Source organism: Vicia villosa, unplaced genomic scaffold, assembly GCF_029867415.1.
Source record: "Vicia villosa cultivar HV-30 ecotype Madison, WI unplaced genomic scaffold, Vvil1.0 ctg.004516F_1_1, whole genome shotgun sequence".
Classification (NCBI taxonomy): domain Eukaryota; kingdom Viridiplantae; phylum Streptophyta; class Magnoliopsida; order Fabales; family Fabaceae; genus Vicia; species Vicia villosa.
Genome location: NW_026706453.1, coordinates 145063 through 151239, shown reverse-complemented (window position 1 = coordinate 151239; position 6177 = coordinate 145063). Strand labels below are relative to the sequence as shown.

At 36.1% G+C, this 6177-nt stretch overlaps 1 long non-coding RNA gene across 1 annotated transcript; it reads left to right on the top strand.

The window, feature by feature from the left end:
• The first annotated feature begins 272 nt into the window (after positions 1-272).
• On the top strand, positions 273-2253 carry LOC131642119 (uncharacterized). The gene is made up of 3 exons (XR_009295753.1): positions 273-702; positions 1492-1543; positions 1837-2253. It is a non-coding gene; the product is annotated as an uncharacterized LOC131642119 (long non-coding RNA).
• Positions 2254-6177: the final 3924 nt, after the last annotated feature.

Below are 6177 nucleotides of genomic sequence, written 5' to 3'. Positions count from 1 at the left end.
CTATATTTATAACAAAAATCTATAAATTTATTAATGATAATAAACTCTGTTAACAATATAAATATAATATAATAGGATACCATAATATAAGTATAATATTAATTTTTAATAGTGTCAACATGATGACATTATAAAAAATTGAACTTAAACTTAAAAAAAAAAACGACACAAAAAAATTTATGGTCTAATTTTTACTTTTTAGTTTGAGTGGTGTATACATGTAGAAAAAAAACATATAATAATGAAACAAAAATATTATTAGTCCAAAAAAACCTTAGCAATAAAAACTATGTTTTAGGTTAGCTCTCGTACAATTATTTCCCAGAAACCTTTTCTTCAAGCTCTCGTACAATTTTTTGTCTTCAAATTTGTTTTCAGATTTGATTTCCAATTTCATTCTTGTTTTCCCTCATAAACCAAGTCTAAACATATTTTGATTTTCACCTAATAATTTGAATCGATTTCCACCGTCGAAACCCAAATCGGTTTTGACATTCACCCCCAAAGTCGATTTCGAATTTGACCGTCAAAATTGCTTTCGACTTTCATCTCTAAAATCGAAATCGATTCTACTTTAATTTCTGAAATCAAAACTAGTTTTCCTCATAACCGAAATCAAACTCCTGGATCTGCCGAAATTGAAATTGTCGAGTTTGAAATCAAAGTTCTTCTCTCATTTTGTTACTACTTGTCCCAACTCCGGTAAGAATCAAAAACCTTAAATATTTCATTTATATGAATTTGTATCATAATTATTATTGTTATTATATTGATTTGGAAGCTAGAAGATTGAATGTTCAATGTTAATATAACGTTTTCATTTGTTTACCCATATGTATCTTGGATTAAGCTTGTTTCAGTGTAATAGTTAACTTTAATTTTTGTTTCAACTGGTTTTGAATGGCATTATTGTTAATCTCCATATTTAAGAATATTTATTTTGTATAACTTATGCTTTTCTAGTTATTCGTGGACTTATTTTTTATAAGTTGATTGCAGGACTTTGAATCGTGCTAATATGTTACATTATCTATAAAGAAGTTGTTCACTTTGTCACGTGTTTTGGGATTTGTAGTGTTCACTTTGTGGTATTTGTTCAGTTATATTTTTTAATTTACAACAAACTCTTTGTTTTAAACAACTCCTAACTATTTTTTTGTCTTACTTGATAATCTCCAAAATCATCCTATTTAAATAGTTGTTTTAAATATGATTTGATAAAATTGGAAATTAGTCCAACAGTCCGTCGGATAGATCGTGTGGTAAGTACAAATGTTTGCTTTAAATATTAAGAGCTTATTGGCAAGTAATCTAAGGACCTATTAGAAAGATCCTAACTAACTTACTGGGTTATATGAGTCTAGTTTATAAGTATGTGTGTTGTTTGAGCTTTGGTAGATATATGGTTAGTGGAACTATATTTAGACTTTTTTTCTTATGTTTGATGGGATTACATATTAATGAATGTACTGTCAATTGACCATGATGAAGATGGACACCATATATATGATCCAACCAAAGGAGAGAAATGACATCAATGCAGGTATTATGGTTATATTTGATTAATTTTTTCATTGTGCTCTCTGAATGATATATTCCCTTAACTTTGAAGAGCTTCTTAGTTTCTATTCATGGATGTTTTTTGTTCTTTTCTGGTGGAATTTGGAAGAAAAAGTGTAATGATTTTTTTGTTTGCGGTTCTGTTTTAGTTATCTTTTTGTTCTTATTGTTGTCTTGGTTTTTAATTGTGTAGGATTTAACTCTTGAGGATTTTCTAAGTGTCTTTTGAACCAACACCATTTATGACTTGTGTATTTTGTTTTATTTTTTATGTAGAAATGTACCAATGAAAAAGATGATATAGAGGATTAATTATTTAAGTGGGCTATGTGCGTGAATGATGAATTTCAAGAGGACAAGTTTGATGATGATTTCATGAGGACAACGTAGTTGACAAAGAGTTCTAAGACAAAGATGAATGAGTTGGATGGTTTTTTTAGAGAGGACAAGTTTGATGATGATTTCATGAGGACAACGTAGTTGACAAAGAGTTCTAAGACAAAAATGAATGAGTTGGATGGTTTTTTTAGGCTTGTATCAATCATTAAACTTTCAAAAAGTTATATCTTTTTTCAATACTGTTAGTCATTTTTTTTACAAATATGTATTTGAATTAATGTATGAATTCAACTTTGTTAACACTTTGTAACATATCTTATTATTGGGTTATAATTGATTATAGTTACTAAATCAAAAATTCTAAATAATATGTTATATATATATATATAAAAGTTAGAAAAATCATTGTTTAAATTTTAGCATATATATAATTGTATTATATTTACATAATGAAAAAATAGGGAAAAAAATAAATATATATTCAGCAATGTAAAAGTATTGTTTTGAATGTTTTATTGTTTTAGGGAACGATTTGTGATTGACCCTATATATAGCAACACTTATAAATCGTTGTGTTAGATTTCACACAAAAACGTCCCCTATTCTTCATTTTAGCTACGCTTACTAATACTGTGCCCAAAGAGAAAAAAAGCGTTGCCTCAGACAAATGGCAACGCTCGCATAAAAGACACTTGAAAATCGTTCCCTATTCTTTTAGGCAACACTTTTTACACTTTTGGCAACAATTTTGAATTGTTGTTAGAGACGATAAATGTTGTAGTGACGTCATGCCTAAATCAACATTGTCAAGATTATCTTTCGAAGATTACCCTCTAAGAAAAAGTCATGTCATCGTCAAAGCATTTGATGGATCAAGGAAGTCAGTTTTCGGAGAAGTAGATCTTCCCATAACTATTGGACCTCAGACGTTCAAAATCACTTTCCAAGTTATGGACATTCCAGCACAATACAGTTGTTTGCTAGGTCGCCCATGGATCCATGAGGCTGGAGCAATTACTTCAACACTTCATCAGAAACTGAAGTTCATAAGGAATGACAAATTGGTAACCGTATGTGGAGAACGAGCTCTGATCGTCAGTAACCTGTCATCATTCTCCGACATAGAACCAAAAGAAGTTGTTGGAACTAAATTCCAGGCACTTTCCTTAGACAAAGGAAAGGAGAAAGCAGCGTCTATCTCTTCATACAAAGATGCAATCCAAGTTGTAAAGGATGGCACTACCAGTGGTTGGGGGCACATTAATATTCCTACCAACAACAAGAATAGAACAGGAATTGGATTCTTTCCGACATCATCAAAAGCTATCCCAGGGATTGAAGTAGTTCTCCCTATTCAAGAAACTTTCTGCAGTGGAGGTTTTCTTCAACCTGTTCAACAAACAGTCAATATCATCGATACGGAAAGCACCGATGAAGAGGAATGGTTATCCTATCTTCACAAATCAGGATACATCGCCCTATCAGAGTCTGAACCACTTTGCTGTTATCCAAATGAAGAATCTGAAAGTAAGACTCAACCAAGCAGTGAAGAAGTTACTAACAGCTTCACCACCAGAAGTCATGGTTCATCAGAAGAAGTTCCTCCTATCCCCGAAGAGACTTGGGATACATTAGGAGAACCAAGCGGAAAATTCGACTACATGGTGAAATACTCCGCTCCTGAAAGTTCAAAAATCTCTCTGGAAGATATTGTTCCAACTGGATGGAACAGTGATTTTGAGTACCTCTCTCAGCCAAAAGAGATGTATAACCCTTGCTATTCAGCATCACCTACTGGTGAAGTCATCATTGAGGATTATATCCCCAAGTCACCTTCCGAGGCTAAGGATCTAGAGTTCACATATCTAGTCAATGCCATCTTGGGAGAAGAGCAAGACCAAAATACAGAAGAGGATGATCTCGAAAGTGTCTCCGACAACGAGTCTCTCCATTCAGAAGATTGGAAGTTTCCTCAAAAGAAAGTTCGACATACTCCACTTGGAAAGGGGTATGCTCACACTGCTCAGTCTGCTGAAGTAGAAGAAGATCGTCTGAGTGTTGCAAAGACAGTGGTTGGTAAATCAAGACCTACCACAGGCCAGCTTAAGCCTAAGGTTCCAGATTACTTAGTGCACAATGGGGTTCGCCACTACTGGACAGCTGTTGAAGTTTCAACTGTTGTTCGCACTCCTAAGTAGGAACTTTCACCGTTATTTTGTCCTCTCACCATAGCCCAGGGTGAAGAGATGTTTCATAGGGCTTTGCATTTTACTATTTCTTAGGAAAATGTCCCTCTTTGCTTCGCCCAAAGCAATAGAGTTTTGTTTTATAGGGTCTTTGTTTCAAGAAATGACTGTCCATAAAAAAAATGTCATTCTGTTCCTTCGTTTAGTTTTTCCTTTTCTTTTTTCGGAAATTGGTAATCCTAAAAAACACCCTTAAAAAAACATCAAAAAATCATTAACTGCATACACCGAGTCTTCCCTCGTTGTCTAAATAAAACTTATCACACATATGCAGATTAATCATAAAATACCCCGTTGAAACGTGCGACCGTATGACTTCTCCAAGCTTTGAGTTTCCTGTATTCGAAACAGAGGAAGAAGAAGACGAAGAAATATCAAAGGAAATTTCACGGCTACTTCAACAAAAGGAAGAGGCCATTCAGCCATACAATGAGCCTCTAGAGATCATTAACCTTGGTTCCGATGGAAACAGAAGAGAGGTTAAGATTGGAGCTTCGCTCAGTTCAGAGATCAGAGAGAGTTTGATACAGCTACTCAAAGAATTCTCAGATGTCTTCGCTTGGTCTTATCAAGATATGCCAGGGTTGGATACCAGTATAGTGGAGCATCACTTGCCATTAAAAGCAGAATGCCCTCCGGTCAAGCAAAAATTGAGAAGAACTCATCCGGAGATGGCCATGAAAATCAAAGAGGAAGTTCAAAAGCAGATCAACGCAGGTTTCCTCGTCACTTCAGAATACCCTCAGTGGTTAGCCAACATTGTTCCCGTTCCTAAGAAAGACGGAAAAGTCCGCATGTGCGTCGACTACCGAGATTTGAACAAAGCTAGCCCTAAGGATGATTTTCCTTTACCACATATTGATATGTTGGTAGACAGTACAGCAAAATCCAAAGTTTTCTCATTCATGGACGGATTTTCAGGATATAACCAAATCAAAATGGCACCTGAAGACATGGAAAAAACAGCTTTCATCACCCCCTGGGGCACGTTCTGCTACCGTGTTATGCCTTTTGGACTAAAGAACGCAGGGGCAACTTATCAAAGAGCCATGACTACGCTTTTCCACGACATGATGCATAAAGAAGTGGAAGTCTATGTGGACGACATGATTGCCAAATCAGAAAATGAAGAAGATCACATACAGAATCTGACAAAGTTATTTCAACGCTTACGGAAGTTTCAGCTTCGCCTGAACCCCAACAAGTGTACCTTTGGTGTCTACTCAGGAAAACTCCTTGGTTTCATTGTCAGCAAACGAGGAATTGAAGTAGATCCAGACAAAGTCAAGGCAATTCAAGAAATGCCTTCACCCAGAACCGAGAAACAAGTTAGAGGATTTCTTGGACGTCTGAATTACATCTCGAGATTCATATATCTCATGACTGCAACTTGTGCTCCTATTTTCAAACTTCTACGGAAAAATCAAAGTTGCGTCTGGACAGACGATTGTCAGAAAGCGTTCGACAGCATTAAGGAATATCTGCTCGAACCACCCATCTTGTCTCCTCCAGTGGAAGGAAGACCTTTGATAATGTACTTAACCGTCTTAGAAGATTCCATGGGTTGTGTCCTTGGACAGCAAGACGAGACAAAGAGAAAAGAGCATGCCATTTACTACCTGAGCAAGAAATTCACTGACTGTGAATCCCGCTACTCCATGCTCGAGAAGACGTGTTGTGCTTTGGCCTGGGCTGCCAAGCGTCTCCGCCAGTACATGATTCGACATACTACTTGTTTGATCTCTCATATGGATCCAATCAAGTACATCTTTGAGAAGCCTGCTTTAACCGGGAGAATTGCCCGTTGGCAGATGTTGTTATCAGAATATGACATTGAGTATCACGCACAGAAAGCCGTGAAAGGAAGCATTCTAGCTGAGCACCTGGCTCATCACCCACTCAATGGTCATGAATCAACCAGTTTCGACTTTCCGGACGAGGATGTCATGTACCTCAAGATGAAAGATTACGACGAGCCACTACCAGACGAAGGACCTGAGATAGGATCCCAGTGGGGCTTAATCTTTGACGG